Source organism: Eubalaena glacialis, chromosome 5 (genome assembly GCF_028564815.1).
Source record: "Eubalaena glacialis isolate mEubGla1 chromosome 5, mEubGla1.1.hap2.+ XY, whole genome shotgun sequence".
Taxonomy (NCBI): Eukaryota; Metazoa; Chordata; class Mammalia; order Artiodactyla; family Balaenidae; genus Eubalaena; species Eubalaena glacialis.
In genome coordinates this window covers 75,074,998-75,090,268 of record NC_083720.1, presented here as the reverse complement: position 1 = coordinate 75,090,268, position 15,271 = coordinate 75,074,998, and positions in this window count along the sequence as shown.

The following is a 15,271-nucleotide window of genomic DNA, read 5'->3' as shown; positions in this document are numbered from 1 at the left end:
TTCAGAAATCTGAGCTCAGCGATATCCTGCAATCTATAGAAATAAGCACACAACTGAAAGGATATTAGTACATCCAGACAAGGGAATATTCAGCACTAGATAGAAATGAGCTATCAAGCCACGAAAAGCCATGGAGGAAACTTAAATGCATATGACTAAGTAAAAGAAGCCAATCTAAAAAGGCTACATACTGTATGATCCCAACTTTATGGCATCCTCAAAAAGGCAAAACTAAGAAGACAGCAAAAAAATCAGTGGTTGCCCATGGGGAGCAGGGATGGAGGGATGAACAGGTGAAGCACAGAGGATTTTTAGGGCAGTGAAACTACTCTGTATGACACTACAGTGGTGGTTACATGTCTTTATACAGTTGTCCAAACCCATAGAATGTACAACACCAAGAACAAACCCTAATGTTAACTATGGGCTTTGGGTGATGGTGATGTGTCACTGTAAGTTCATCAGTTGAAACAAATGTACCACTCTGGTGAGGGATGTTGATAACTGGGGGAGGCTGTGTGTCTGGGGGGCGGGGCACGGGCTACAGATGGGAAGTCCGTACCTTCTGCTCAATGTTGCTGTGAATCTAAAACTGCTCGAAAAATAAGCTATTAAAATATATATATATATATATATGAAAGGGCATCTAGTCCAACTTTCTCCTGCAATATCCCTGCTAAGAGATTGTCCAACCTAATCTAGAATTCTTCCAGTGATGGGAACTCCTCACCATCCACAGCAGCACATTTATACTGAGATGTTACCTTTCCTCCTAGAGGCCCTTCCTGAAAGGCAGACGTTGGCATCCTTACCAGCTTTCCAAACACCTGATCCATTGCTCCTTTGCCTTCCATCGTAGTTTGGAAAGGACTAAAGGACTGATAAGGGAAAAGGAAAGGTGCTTGCATGGACGTGTAAAGGAACAGGAAACACCGGAGATGTGTCGCCTGCATCTTCACTGAGGATGACTTGTAATAGAGTTTTTATCATTCAATTTTAAAAATTAAAAAGAACCATGGCTCAGAAGCAGCATCTGGATGAAAGAGGGGAGAGAATTCATTTTGAGCTGCTCATTTTCTAAGAGCTCTGTAAGTGTGGAAATAGAAACAGATAGAAGTAAGCATACTAGAAGCTTTTCACCCAATGGCTCTGTGCACCATGTGTTGGATGTCTTGCAGTTCTGTGCATTCCGCCACAGAGAGCTATGCCTGGTACACAGTGGGGATGCGATGATTTTTTTAAATTGTCAACCTTCTTTTTAGTAGAGGCTGGGATGAAAGATAGAATCACTAAGTTCAAAAGGCAAAGGAGGGAAGGCAGATTGGAACTCAAATAAAAAGAACACAACACACACACACACACACACACACACACACACACACACCTCTTGCCATTAGAAAGATCACCTACTGACCAGAACACTTTAACTTTGAAAAAAGTAAGATCTTTAAGTTCCTCGAATGGGCCTTCCCTCCCCTCCACATACCTTGGTCGGTTTCTATGGTAGCAAATGGCCCACACTCCCCCCTCCCTTTCCACACTCAGGGAGAAAGAAGGACTAGTGTTCTACAGTTATATTCCCTTGCTACTCTATCAGGTTTTATCTTGCTTATTCTGGAAGATTTCCTCCGCCCTCTTTCTCTATTTCAATGTAATATATAAACTGAAGGTAAAAGAAAAAGTGGAAATAATTCTCCTTTTCATTCAGGGCAAAATCTGAGATTTTCTTCTCTTCTCAATGATTTGTCTTAATAGCCTAAGTCGTTTTTCTGGCAACACAGAAGACCTATTTGATAAGTAATCTGGTGGCAATAACTCAGAATATATTCAAGTTTTAAACATTACTTGGAACAGCTAGTGAATTTTCGCCGTGTTTTCATGGAGAGTAGGAAAACTGACAGGGCCCGTTTTCCCAAAGCCTTTTAAAACGTTGAGCGTTAGGAACTGACAGGACTGCATTATTGATAAAGCCATGGTTAGGCGTTCTCGTCATTAAATGAAAGGTCTTAAAATATTGGAGCTAGACAGTGCTGATTTTCTCTGAGATCATTTTCTTCTTCTTTTCTCCAGTGGAAAGAACCCTGCAAGCATACAAGGATCCTGCCCCTTCTCTCTCCAACCCATCATTTGCACAGAAGACTAAGGAGTCAAGAGGAATAAGTGTCGGTCCCCCAGAAATGATGGCTCTTGGGACACTTGACGGGATACTGGGATCAGGTGATACGCACAAGCAGAAATGGTTCGGAAAGATTCAGACAACTGAGCCAATTGTTTAGCAGAATCTTTGGTTCCAAATTCCTACGTAGATTGGACACATCTAATATTTGCCCTCCGACTTTCCCTTGGGGTGCTTGAAAGTTCACCTAAGAACACTTCAGGCCTCCTTATTTGTCTTTGCAGAGAAGACAAAGCCTCTCCTCACAGCCTCAACTCCTTAGCATAACGTTCGAAGCTAAAAGGAAATCAAAACTTCATAAATATCCACCTATGTTATGAGAGAACAAGCTTCACTTCCCTCCATTCCCCGAATCACCTGGATGGTGGAATGATGAGGAATGAAACCTTGTTTGGGGCCAAAGCCACTGATTCTCGTTGCTTTATCTGGCTCTCAAAATCACAGGAACCATCAATTCTTTCTAAGCCCTAATCAGCATCCCTGGCTCAGGCTATTCAGGAGTATCTAAAATATCATGGGTCATAGTGTGAATTATAGAAATGGGGCCCCAAGGTAGCAGAGATATGTAAGTTACTTGGTTTGTGAACATGGAAATGGTGATGTGATCATTTCTTTAACAAGCAAGAAATTCAGTCACTGCCAAAAAACATTTTCATTCTAACAGTATTCTATGAGAGTTTAGGATTTTCACCAAGACATCTGCATTGTTAATGCATCTCCCTTCTGATTGAAAAAGAAAATGGATAGCAGATGAGAAAAATTTGATGCGATCGTTTTTAGGAAATGCACAAATGACTCATGTGCTCACTTGATTTGACAGGAGTACTGGTTTCTATATAAAGAAGCAACCTAGTCCCAAAATAGAGCTGCACATAGCAGAAAGTAGCTTGTAGAAGAATTACACATTCCAAGCCTGAGGAACATGAAGATTGGTATGCTGGGGCATCTCTGCTGGGAATGTTCTGTGAGGTCCATTATTAATTCATTTGGAATGTAAAGTTAGCTGCTCCAGGACCTTAAATGTTTTTCAAGATAGGAAAACTCCAGTGTAGTTTGAGACAATTCTTAACTAGCTCTAAAAGCAAACAACAACAACTTAACTTTTTTGCAAAGAATGTGTACCCCCATTCTAACTAAAAAATATATTTAGCTCAATGGCAAATAAATTATAACAGATTTTGTGCCATACATATGTTGAATGTCCATTGAGATTAGGCACATGAAAGTACCTGGTAAATTGTAAAAGTTTAATCCTTTTATATCTTCGTTATGAAAATGAAGCAGAGTTCTTTTTCCAGCCTGGATTGTCCCGTGATCAATTGTTGGGAAGTAGTCTATTAACAGCTCAGTCAAATCCTCTCCCAAATCCCTCCTTACCTGGACCTGGATGAGGAGATAGGCTGAAAAGAGCCAGGCTGAAGCCTTTCTTGTGTTTATTTGCCAAAACAGCCAGTAGAGCCAGGAGCCAAGGCATTCCTCTCTCCCTATCTGCAGGCAAGAGATGGAACCATGTCTTTTGGATGAGCTAGTGCCCTGCTTATCAACCAGACCCGCTGTGATTCTAGGGCAGAATGTGGCAGGCTCCCTGAGGCAACAGCACACACCCAGCCCAAGAACACTGTGGAGAACAGTTTCCAGACAGCTGTGCTGTACCGCAGCCGGCTCAAGAAATTCCTCAAATTGGCCAAGCAGCATCTTAAGGGAGCCCTTCGCACCTTCTCCCTCATCATTATGAAACAGCCTGACCCACAGGAGGCCCTTCTGTGGCACGACCTGTCCCCCTGTCCCTCCATCCCTCCTCCCCAGTTCAGCCCCAGGCCCAGGGCCACCGGGATGTGCTTCAACTCGCTGTATCCTTCACTCTTCACGCTACACTATTTGCTTGTTTATTGTCCAGCTCTCTACACTGGAGTGTAAGCTCCACAGGAGCAGAGATGCTGTGTTCTTCGTTGCTCCGTCTCCAGAACCTAGAAGCATAAATGTAGCACAACTAGCACTTCTAGGTGTTGTGAAAAAGTGAACACATGAAAGAATCTGTGCATTTTCTAAGCACTGAGAAAGGAGGCAGTGGAGAGAGCCTGAGGAAGCTAGAACTGTGGACGGGGATGGCGGGGGAGTCAGGACCGGAGCGGGCACAGGGAGTGTGGGCATGAGAACACAGGTGGAGAAGGGCTCTGGACGTGAGGCAGGCTCCCGGGCTGCTCCACGCACTGGCTCAGTCTTGGCTCCCTCTTTTCACTGATGCCAGGAGACCAACGAAGAGGATGGCTTTGCAGTCGGAGGCCACTGCCAGGGGCAGAAGATGGAGAGGGTGCTGTGGCTGGCTGGCTGGTGTCTTGGGAAGCAGAATTGAGGCCAACGGCCCAGACTGGGGGATAAGACGAGGAAACGACAGGGCGATGGTGAGGACGGCGCAAGGAGAACAGAACAGGCAGGTCACATCCACTGAAAATGCTTCGGGAACCAAAAGACCAGCTAAAATGAGATGGGAATAGGGAGGGTGTGGCTCAGGGAAGCAGAAGCAGAGGAAGGGGTGTGGCGTCTCAGGGAGCCAAGGGGGTGAGTTTATCTGGGATTTGGATGGGTGGCTGATTCCGGAATCTACGTGAGAAGGATGTCGACGAGGAGGGAGAGTAATGGTGAGGGACTCCTGGACCTTCCTGGGGGCTGGCCACCATGCTGCACAGCCAGCGTCCAGTCTGTGCAGGTACAGACAGGCTGGCCCGTAAGCTCGCAAGGGCAGGGACTGTATTCTCTGTGCCTGGCACGTACTAGGTCTCAGTAAATAGTTGCCAAATAAAATTAATGAATAGAGCAGATTTTGTGCAGGAACAGGTCAGACTGTTTCCTGTTGTTCACTGTCTCGTGTGGGTCTTATCCTGGTCCTGTGGGGACTCACGTGCCTTCCCTGACAATGATAATACCGATTAGGCACATACCACGTCCCAGGCACTATTCCAAGTGCTCCATATGTATTGACTCAGTTAACTGTCACCACAAACACACAAGACAAGGCTAATACTGTTGTCCCGCTATTTACAGACAGACCCAGAAAAGCTCAGTGGTTTGTCCAAGATGATACAGGTAGGAAGTGGGAAAGGCAATGTTTGAACCCAGACAGTCTGGCTCCAGAGCCCTACCACCCACAGCCTGCCACCGGCCTCTCAGGATGCTCTACCGTCCCGCCTCCCCAGGGCGAAGTCCCCTCTGTCCTCAGCCTTCATCTTGCTTTTTCATCTTCTATGCAACTTGCAGGTGGAGAGGCTTTGTGTTTGGAAAGGAATGTGTGAAATGCAAGGATGAAGAAGGCAGCAGGTTGGGGAAAGACTGGAGTCCCAAGCTGTGAGTGCGTGTGTGTGTGTGTGTGTGTGTGTGTGTGTGGTGTGTGGTAGGAGCTGCAGTTGTTAAAAATGACTTCTCATATATATTTTTAAAAATTGCTTCTCATATAACCCACCAGGGTAAGGGCATTTCCCCGACCACAGCTACAGGGCTGGGATTTGATCAGGATGTTATTATGTCAATTTAGGTTCAGAGCATAGAAAGTTGAGGACTGGCTAATCGGAAAAGCAAGAACAAAATGAAGACTTTCAGCTTATTCCCAGGGTGGGAAGAGGAAAGACTATCACTTCTTGAACTTAACGTAAGCATTCAGTTCAACCACCTCTTCATTTTGCCCAGAAGTCTCAAGGCCTGAAAAAGAAACTACAGTCAGCCCTCCATACCTATGGATGCAAAACCCACAGAAAAGGAAGCCAGACTGTATACAATATTTTATATAAGGGACTTGAGCATCTGCAGATTTTGGCAACCGAGGGGCCTCCCAGGTACTGAGGGACTGTGTACTTAGAACTGGGTCGGTGGAGTGAAATTCAATTTAACTCTAACGATAAGCCAGGTACTCTGCAAGGTGCTTTAAAAAAGGAAAAGTGGCATTCATCTATTTCTTGGTGTTTTGCTTTTTCCACCTTCTGTCCTTCTATTACATAACATCAGCCCCATTCAGAGCAGAGATAATGCTTTACAATAGTCCCGGTGCTTAGTGACCAGAAGCACATTTGCTGAACACTGGTGGCTGTTGACAAATGCCACAGCCCCACTTGAGCATTAAATCATCCGCAGAACCTTGATTGCTTCATATGTTCTTCCCATGTGACCATTATGTGTAGGTAACAGGCTCCAGCAGGGGTTTAGAGGAGAGTATTCTAGTTTGTTCTGCAGCCCTGGCAAACATATGTTCAATTGTCCTCATCAACGTGATGCTGAAATGTTGAAAAAGCCAGTGCTTTTTCAACGGTTAAAAAAGAAGGGGACTTCCATGTTGGCGCAGTGGTTAAGAATCCGCCTGCCAATGCAGGGGACACGGGTTCGAGCCCTGGTCCAGGAAGATCCCACATGCCGTGGAGCAACTAAGCCCGTGTGCCACAACTACTGAGCCTGTGCTCTAGAGCCCACAAGCCACAACTACTGAGCCCACACGCCACAACTACTGAAGCCTGCACACCTAGAGCCCATGCTCTGCAACAAGAGAAGCCACTGCAATGAGAAGCCCACGCACCACAACGAAGAGTAGCCCCTGCTCGCCGCAACTAGAGAAAGCCTGTGTGCAGCAATGAAGACCCAACACAGCCAAAAATAAAAGATAAATAAATTTATAAAAACTAAAAGATACACCAGAAATATTAGGTACTTAACCATGAAGTAGGATTAGTCAAGTTTATTTGCTTAAATTATCATGTGTGTGAGGCCATGTGAAGGTCAATGAAATCATCTGGCATGATCCCTGCTCCCAGGGAATGTATAGGCTAGTTAGAAAGGCAAGATTTACAGAGGAAAGAATGGATGATATATTGTGATGCACACAAAGCATGTCAAGTTGTACTTAAGGAGAAAGAGGAAGATCAATAGGGCTGGAATGGCCATAGGAGACTTCTTAAAAGAGCTGGAAGTTAAGCTGGATTTTGAGGGATGAGTGAGATTTGGATGAGAGGGTACATTTGAAGGAGGAATGAATGTGGCATCTTGGAGAGGGGTGGAAAAGGCTGCACTGACAGAAGGAATTGTGCCAGGATTGAGTGGGAACTCGGGTTGGATGAGTAAGATGTTGCCAGATGATCGAAGGATTTGGAAGCTGGAAGCCAGGGCGTTTAGACTTGTTTTGGTACTTGCTAGTGCCCAAACCCAGTGGGGAACCTCAAGGTTCCAATAGGCACGAGGTGCTCTCACAGTAGGGTTTGAGGAACCAAAGGAAAGAAGAAAATAAACATTGCGACCATAGCTAATGTCAGAAATGGACCACAATTTAACGACTGACTTGAATGATTGTCCATTTCTGACATTTGTTTTTCTACAAGAAACAAAAGCTAAAACCACTGACCCTGGTGCCTTGACATTCTAGGAGCAAAAGTCCACATGCAGGATCAAGCAGTAGTAAAAGAGAGATAGGGGAGAGGGGGTAAAGGGAACCACAAATCTGGAGGAGGATGGTGAGGGCCCGGAACCCTAAATAATTGGCTGCTGGAGCAGAGCGTGTCCAGAAGCTAAAGTAAGCAATCAAATTGCTTAAATGGAAAGCAGATTGGCATGGGAACAGGATTCATCTAGAGGCTGATGCCATCCAGTCAAGATTTGTGAATAGAATTTAAAGGCAAGGTAGTGGAAAAGAGAACCTTGGATGTTCAAGGAGAGAAGCCAAAACGTGACCAACAAGGATTGCATTCATTCATTCATTCGTCTATTCAGCAGCAAAATATTGGGTTGGCCAAAAAGTACATTCGGACGACGAACAAACTTTTTGGCCAACCCAATATATCGCGTGCAGTTGTTGAGTTGCTCAATTCCGGGGAGCCCCATTCACATTGTTTCCTATATAAATGGCACCGCTGGAGCACCATGTAGAATAAATCTGAATGGGGCCTTTGGAGCTGTGCATCAACTTAGCCTGGATTGCGTGGCTATTATGTGTCAGGCACTGCTGTAGGTGCAGAAGTATTAGGTTCAGGGTCAAGTCCAAGAATAGGAACCAGCCGACCAGCCAAGGTTGGAGGTTGGAAGAGCATAGAAAAAAGAACAAGATATGCATGTACACAGCCCCAAAGCAAATCCTGCCAGACCCCAGGGACTGGGCCAGTTTTATTTGTGCCCACTCATTCCTGTCCTCCCAGTAGAATAGATATGAAGAAAGCTGCAGGTGGAGAGGTGCCAAAGAGGGAGAGGTGAAAATTAAAGCACATTTATAGACAGAGGCTAGATTTACAAACTAGCCTCTACAAAGCCCCCAGGGGGTTGCCTTCCTTCCATGATGAAAGGTCAGCATGAGTACAAACAGATTCAGCCCCTCTGGAGACAGACCAGACACCTGAAATGGTTTAATTCTCCAGCCTGTGCTGTGGAATAAATGGCTTTACTCCCTCTGGAAGGCCAGTGGCGGAGAATAATTCCAAACCTGTGATGATACCTTTCTCTCTACCTCATTAAACACTTACTTGAGTGAGAAAAGTGAAGTCAGTAAAAATTTATGGACTGCTCTGCCCTAGTTTCTGCAAAACTTCAACTTTTCCTTCTCATCGGCTGTGTGATTTACTGAACATGAGCTAACGGTCACAAGCCTGGTACCCGGTGAGTGTAGGGAATAAATGAATGAAACCCTGGCTTTGGGGAAGTGGATACTACTGTCATGTTGATGGCTTATATAGTAGGAAGCTGGCTTAATGTCACAGCTGATGTCTAATTGCTTAAAACGATGAAGAGAGATTTCCATAGAAAGCCTGAGTCAGCAAAGCAATAGAAAGGCTGAGTCTTTTCCATAGAAAGCCTCTGCTCACAGCTGTCTCCCATTCCAACTGAAATCCCTCAGTCCTGAGGTCATTGTTGGAGATGGGGTCATCACAGTGTCAGCCTGTGATGCTGAAGAATAATCCACGATGCCTTTAGCTGAGAGAGCAGGACTGGCCTCAGCTAAGGAGGAGAGGAAGAACAAGGCTGGTGGAGTGGTTTTCATCTTATCTAGGGAAGATAGGAAAAGAATCTCTCTTTTCAAAGCATTCAGGATACTTCCTGCAGAAAAAAATGACAGAAACTCAATTCAAACTGGCTTAAGGATCACAATGGAATTTCTGGGCTTGTGTAACTGGAAAATCCACAGGTAGACTTGGTGGGTTCAGGTATGGCTGGGTTCGTAGGCTCCAATAGCATCCATAGGTCCACAGGTCCCAGGCCAGCCTCTCCTCTCTTGCCTGTCTTCGTTCTCAGGCAGGTTCCTGCCAGGTGGTTGCCCTTGGAAGCTCCAGGCTTACCTCAGCCACATAGCTTGCAACTCTCAGCTCAAAGGGAGAACCTCTTTCCCAGTATCTACAGTAAAAGTTCCAGGATTGAGTCTCATTGGCCTGGCTTGGGTTACATTCCCAACCCAAAGGCAATCATCTTGGCCAAGAGGATAGAAAATGCTGATTGGCCAGGTGTAGATTATGTGCCCAGCCCTGGAGCAGAGTGGGTGAGATCAGCCCCACTGGATCGCTGGGACCAGGAGTGAAAACAGGTTGCTTACAGTTAGGAAATGAATGCCAGGCAGGTCAAAGAGCAGATCTCCAACTCATGCTCCCCCCCATGTGTAAATGAACAATCTCTTCTGGTGTCTTATTTGGCTCATATGGGTCCTGCTCATGACATTAAAATAGAACAGGGCCTGCCTGGGCCAGGGTACACTGCCCTAGAGTCCTTGGGAGCTTTCTACTTCTCTTGCTTGCATTTTGTGTGTCTCTCTGGAAGACAGAAAAATGGAATTTAGATGACATTTCTCAAAGGGCTTTCATGTCCAATGACTGGCCCACATGCACTGGAAAATCAAAGCATCATGGGGTGGCATGGGGTGGGCAGAGGGTAGAGATGTTTGTGTCTCCAGGTCTAAGTTCCACCTCTACCACCTGCTTCCCATGTGATCTTAGGTTAATCGAAGGAATTACTGTATACTCCCTACCTCAGAGACCGGTGAGGATGTGAATACTTGAAATTATGAGAAAGTACTTGATGGATTATTATTAGTAATGATAAGAGGTATGTATCAGACAGTACATACATTATTTTTATTTCTTGCATTTTAAAGTTAAGAGAAATGAGTCCTAGAGAAGCTAAGGACTTAGCCACAGTTGCACAGTTGGTAAACAGTAGAGCTGGGATTTGAACCCTGGTCTTTTTCACCCCAAAGCCTACATTCCCTTCACCATGTGGACTGACCTCTGTGGCAGACACTCTAGGCTGCCTCCAGAAACCATCCCCTTCCCTCATCATCCTTTCTTCCTAACCAACAAGATCCTATTTTGCTCTGAGTAGAATGTGCCCAGCCCCAAAGAATGTATCAATGATTGGTCTAAGCCAACCTTAACTCTCCCATTTCCCTCTGCTAGATATTTACTTCCCCAGGCTCCCTTGCCACAAGGAGTGAGATATAAGGGGAAGTCTTCTGAGGGGGGTTTTGGGAATCACCTTCTACCTAGATAAAAAGAAATATAGTTTTTTCCTTCCCCATTCTTTTCTGTTTGGAGCACTAGTGGGAAGACAAATGCCTGGAGCCATGGCAACCATATTGTGATCATAAGGCAGCAAGCACAGGATAAAAAGCCAACTTGATGGCGATGTAGAAGCCTGGCTCTTTGTGGATACCTTTGAGTCAGTGAAAAAAATGAATGAAATCACCTCCCTCCAGACTTTCTGTAAGTAGATAGTAATAAGTGTTCTTTCATTTTAAGTGATTGCGGCCAAGCACAGTCTAAACTGGTATGGGGGGGATGGAGTCAAGATGGCGGACTAGGAGGACGCGGGATTCGCATCTCCGCACAACTGGGGCACCTACCAGGCACCGGTGGGGGACCACAGACACCTAAGGGGACAGGAGGAACCCCCAGCAAGCAGGTAGGACGTGGGGTGTCAGGGGAGTGAAGGGGGAGGAGAAGTGGAGGCAGGACGGGACTGGTGCCCCTGGGGGAGGGGAGGGGATCCCACACCTGAAGGGGGAAATTGGGGGACCACTGGGTGGGCGGAGGATCAAAAGGGAGCATGGCCAGTCATCCCCTGCCTACTTGGGCCCCCCAGAGCCTGCTGAGATCCTGGGCCTGATCCTCTGCCCACCGAGGGCCCCTCCAGCTGGACGGGTCCTGTGGGAGTCGGAGGGAGGGAAGGGGGAGCAAAAGTAAAGGCCCGACCTCTGGGACCAGCACCCCTGAGGGGCGGCTGGGGGAGGGGAGGAGTTCCTACACCCAGCGGGACCCACCCACAGTTAGGGGTCCAGTGGCAACGGGGTGGGGGGGACCCTGGGGGAGATGGGGGGAGGGGCACAAAGGAACGGAAGGGAACGGGGCCAGCACTTTCCCTGTCCACTTAGGCACTGGGGAGCCTGTTGGGCCTCAGATCCTCCCTCCTGCCGCGCAGAGCCCAAGCCCCGCCCCTATACCCCCACCCAGGGCCCCACCTCTACACTCAGAGACCCCCTCCAAGGTGCTGGGGCTAAACCCCACCCACACACCCTCACCCAGGGCCCTACCTCCAAACTCCGGAACTCCACACTCCGGAGGCCCTCCTTTCCAAGTGCTGCCTCTCCCCTTCTGTTCAGGTCCTAAGCAGAGGCCCTGCCCCACACTTGAACGGCGCCCCCCCCCCAGGCCCCGCCCCCCAAGGCCTTTTCTGGCTGCAAGGGTCCTGAGCCTAGACCCCGCCCCATGCTCAAACGTCACCCCCCAACCCGCCTAGGTCCCACCCCTGCCTAAGTTCCACCCCTCGCCTAAACTCCACCCCCATAGCCAAGGATGTTTTTTCTCTTTCCTCTTTTAGATTGGGGTTCTGTTTTACCTTGTTGATTCATTGTTGTTGATTCATTTATATTTTTATTTTTTCTAATCTCTTATTTTTCTAATTTTATTCTTTATACCTTGTTATTGTTCTCTCCTTTTGGCTTGTCCCACTCCCCCCCTTTTTTTTCTTTTTTCTGTTGTGGTTTTATTTTACCTTGTTGCAGTTGTTTCAATTATATTTTTATTTTTCCTGATACATTTTTTGTCTTTCTAATTTTATTTTGCTTTTATTCTTTGTTATTGTACTGCTCCTTACCACGAGGCTTGTGGGATCTTGGTTCCCAGGCCGGAGGTCAGGCCTGAGCTCCTGTGGTGGGAGCTCTGAGTCCAAACTGCTGGACTAACAGAGAACCTCAGACCCCAGGGAATACCAATCAGAGTGAGGCCTCCTGGAGGTCCTCAGCTCAGCACCAAGACCCAGCTCTATCCAACTGCCTGCAAACTCCAGTGCTGGACGCCTCAGGCCAAACAACAAATAAGACAAGAATACAGCCCCACCCATTAAAAAAAAAAAAAGAAACGACAAAAAAATATGTTACAGACGAAGGAGCAAGGTAAAAGCCTACAAGACGAAATAAATGAAGATGAAATAAGCAACCTACCTGAAAAAGAATTCAGAGTGATGATAGTAAAGATGATGCAAAACTCTTGGAAACAGAATGGAGAAAATACAAGAAACATTTAACAAGGATCTAGAAGAACTAAAGAGCAAACAAACAGTGGTGAGCAACACAATAACTGAAATTAAAAATACTGTAGAAGGAATCAATAGCAGAATAACTCAGGCAGAAGAATGGATAAGTGAGCTGGAAGATAAAATGGTGGAAATAACTGCCAGGGAGCAGAATAAAGGGAAAAAAAAATGAAAAGAATTGAGGACAGTCTCAGAGACCTCTGGGACAACATTAAACACACTAGCGTTCAAATTATAGGGGTCCCAGAAGAAGAAGAGAAAAAGAAAGGGCCTGAGAAAATATTCGAAGAGATTATAGTGGAAAACTTCACTAACATGGGAAAGGAAATAGTCACCTAAGTCCAGGAAGCACAGAGAGTCCCATACAGGATAAACCCTAGGAAAAACACATAAGACACATATTAATCAAACTATCAAAAATTAAATGCAAAGAAAAAATATTAAAAGCAACAAGGGAAGAGCAAAAAATAACATACAAGGGAATCCCCATAAGGTTAAAAGCTGATCTTTCAGCAGAAACTCTGCAAGCCAGAAGGGAGTGGAAGGACATATTTAAAGTGATGAAAGGGAAGAACCTACAACCAAGAGTACTCTACCCAGCAAGGATCTCATTCAGATTTGATGGAGAAATCAAAAGCTTAACAGACAAGCAAAAGTTACGAGAATTCAGCAACACCAAACCAGCTTTACAACAAATGCTAAAGGAACTTCTCTAAGCGGAAAACACAAGAGAAGAAAAAGACCTACAAAAACAAACCCACATCAATTAAGAAAATGGTAATACGAACATACATATCGATAATCACCTTGAATGTAAATGGATTAAATTCTCCAACCAAAAGACACAGACTGGCTGAATGGATACAAAAACAAGACCCTTATATATGCTGTCTACAAGAAACCCACTTCAGACCTAGGGACACATACAGACTGAAAGTGAGGGGATGGAAAAAGGTATTCCATGCAAATGGAAATCACAAGAAAGCTGGAGTAGCAATTCTCATATCAGATAAAATAGACTTTAAAATAAAGACTGCTACAACAGATAAGGAAGGACACTACATAATGATCAAGGGATCAATCCAAGAGAAAACATAACAATTATAAATATTTATGCACCCAACGTAGGAGCAGCTCAATACATAAGGCAAATGCTAACAGTCATAAAAGGAGAAATTGACAATAACACAATAATAGTGGGGGACTTTAACACCCCACTTACTCCAATAGACAGATCACCCAGACAGAAAATAAATAAGGAAACTCAAGCTTTAAATTACACAATAGACCAGATAGACTTAATTGATATTTTTAGGACATTCCACCCGAAAGCAGAAGAATACACTTTCTTCTCAAGTGCACACAGAACGTTCTCCAGAATAGATCACATTTTGGGTCACAAATCAAACCTTAGAAAATTTAAGAAAATTGAAATCGTATCAAGCATCTTTTCTGACCACACCGCTATGAGATTAGAAATGAGTTACAGGAAAAAAACAGTAGAAACCACAAATATATGGAGGCTAAACAGTGTGCTGCTAAATAACCAAGAGATCATTGAAGAAATCAAAGAGGAAATCAAAAAATACCTAGAAACAAATGACAACAAAACCATGATGATCCAAAACCTATGGGACGCAGCAAAAGCAGTTCTAAGAGGGAAGTTCCTAGCAATTCAAGCTCACCTCAAGAAACAAGAAAAATCTCAAATAAACAATATAACCTTACACCTAAAGCAACTAGAAAAAGAAGAACAAAGAAAACCCAAAATTAGTAGAAGGAAAGAAATCATAAAGATCAGAGCAGAAATAAATGAAATAGAAACAAAGAAAACAGTAGCAGAGTTCAATAAAACTAAAAGCTGGTTCTTTGAGAAGATAAACAAAATTGATAAACCTTTAGCCAGACTCATCAAGAAAAAAAGGGAGAGGACTCAAATCAATAAAATTAGAAATGAAAAAGGAGAGATTACAACTGACAATGCATAAATACAAAAGATCATAAGATACTACTACAAGCAACTCTATGCCAATAAAATGGACAACCTGGAAGAAATGGACAAATTCTTGGAAAAGTACAACCTTCCAAGATTGAACCAGGAAGAATTAGAAAATATAAACAGACCAATCACAGGTAATGAAATTGAAACTGTAATTAAAAATCTTCCAACAAACAAAAGTCCAGGACCAGACGGCTTCACAGGCAAATTCTATCAAACATTTAGAGAAGAGTTAACATCTATCCTTCTCAAATTCTTCCAAAAAATTGTGGAGGGAGGCACACTCAACCTCGTTCTATGAGGCCACCATCACCCTGATACCAAAACCAGACAAAGATATCACAAAAAAAGAAAATTATAGACCAATATCACTGATAAACATAGATGCAAAACTCCTCAACAAAATACTAGCAAACAGAATCCAACAGCACATTAAAAGGATCATACACCATGATCAAGTGGGATTTAGCCCAGGGATGCAAAGATTCTTCAGTATATGCAAAACAATCAATGTGATACACCATATTAACAAATTAAAGAGTAAAAACCATATGATCATC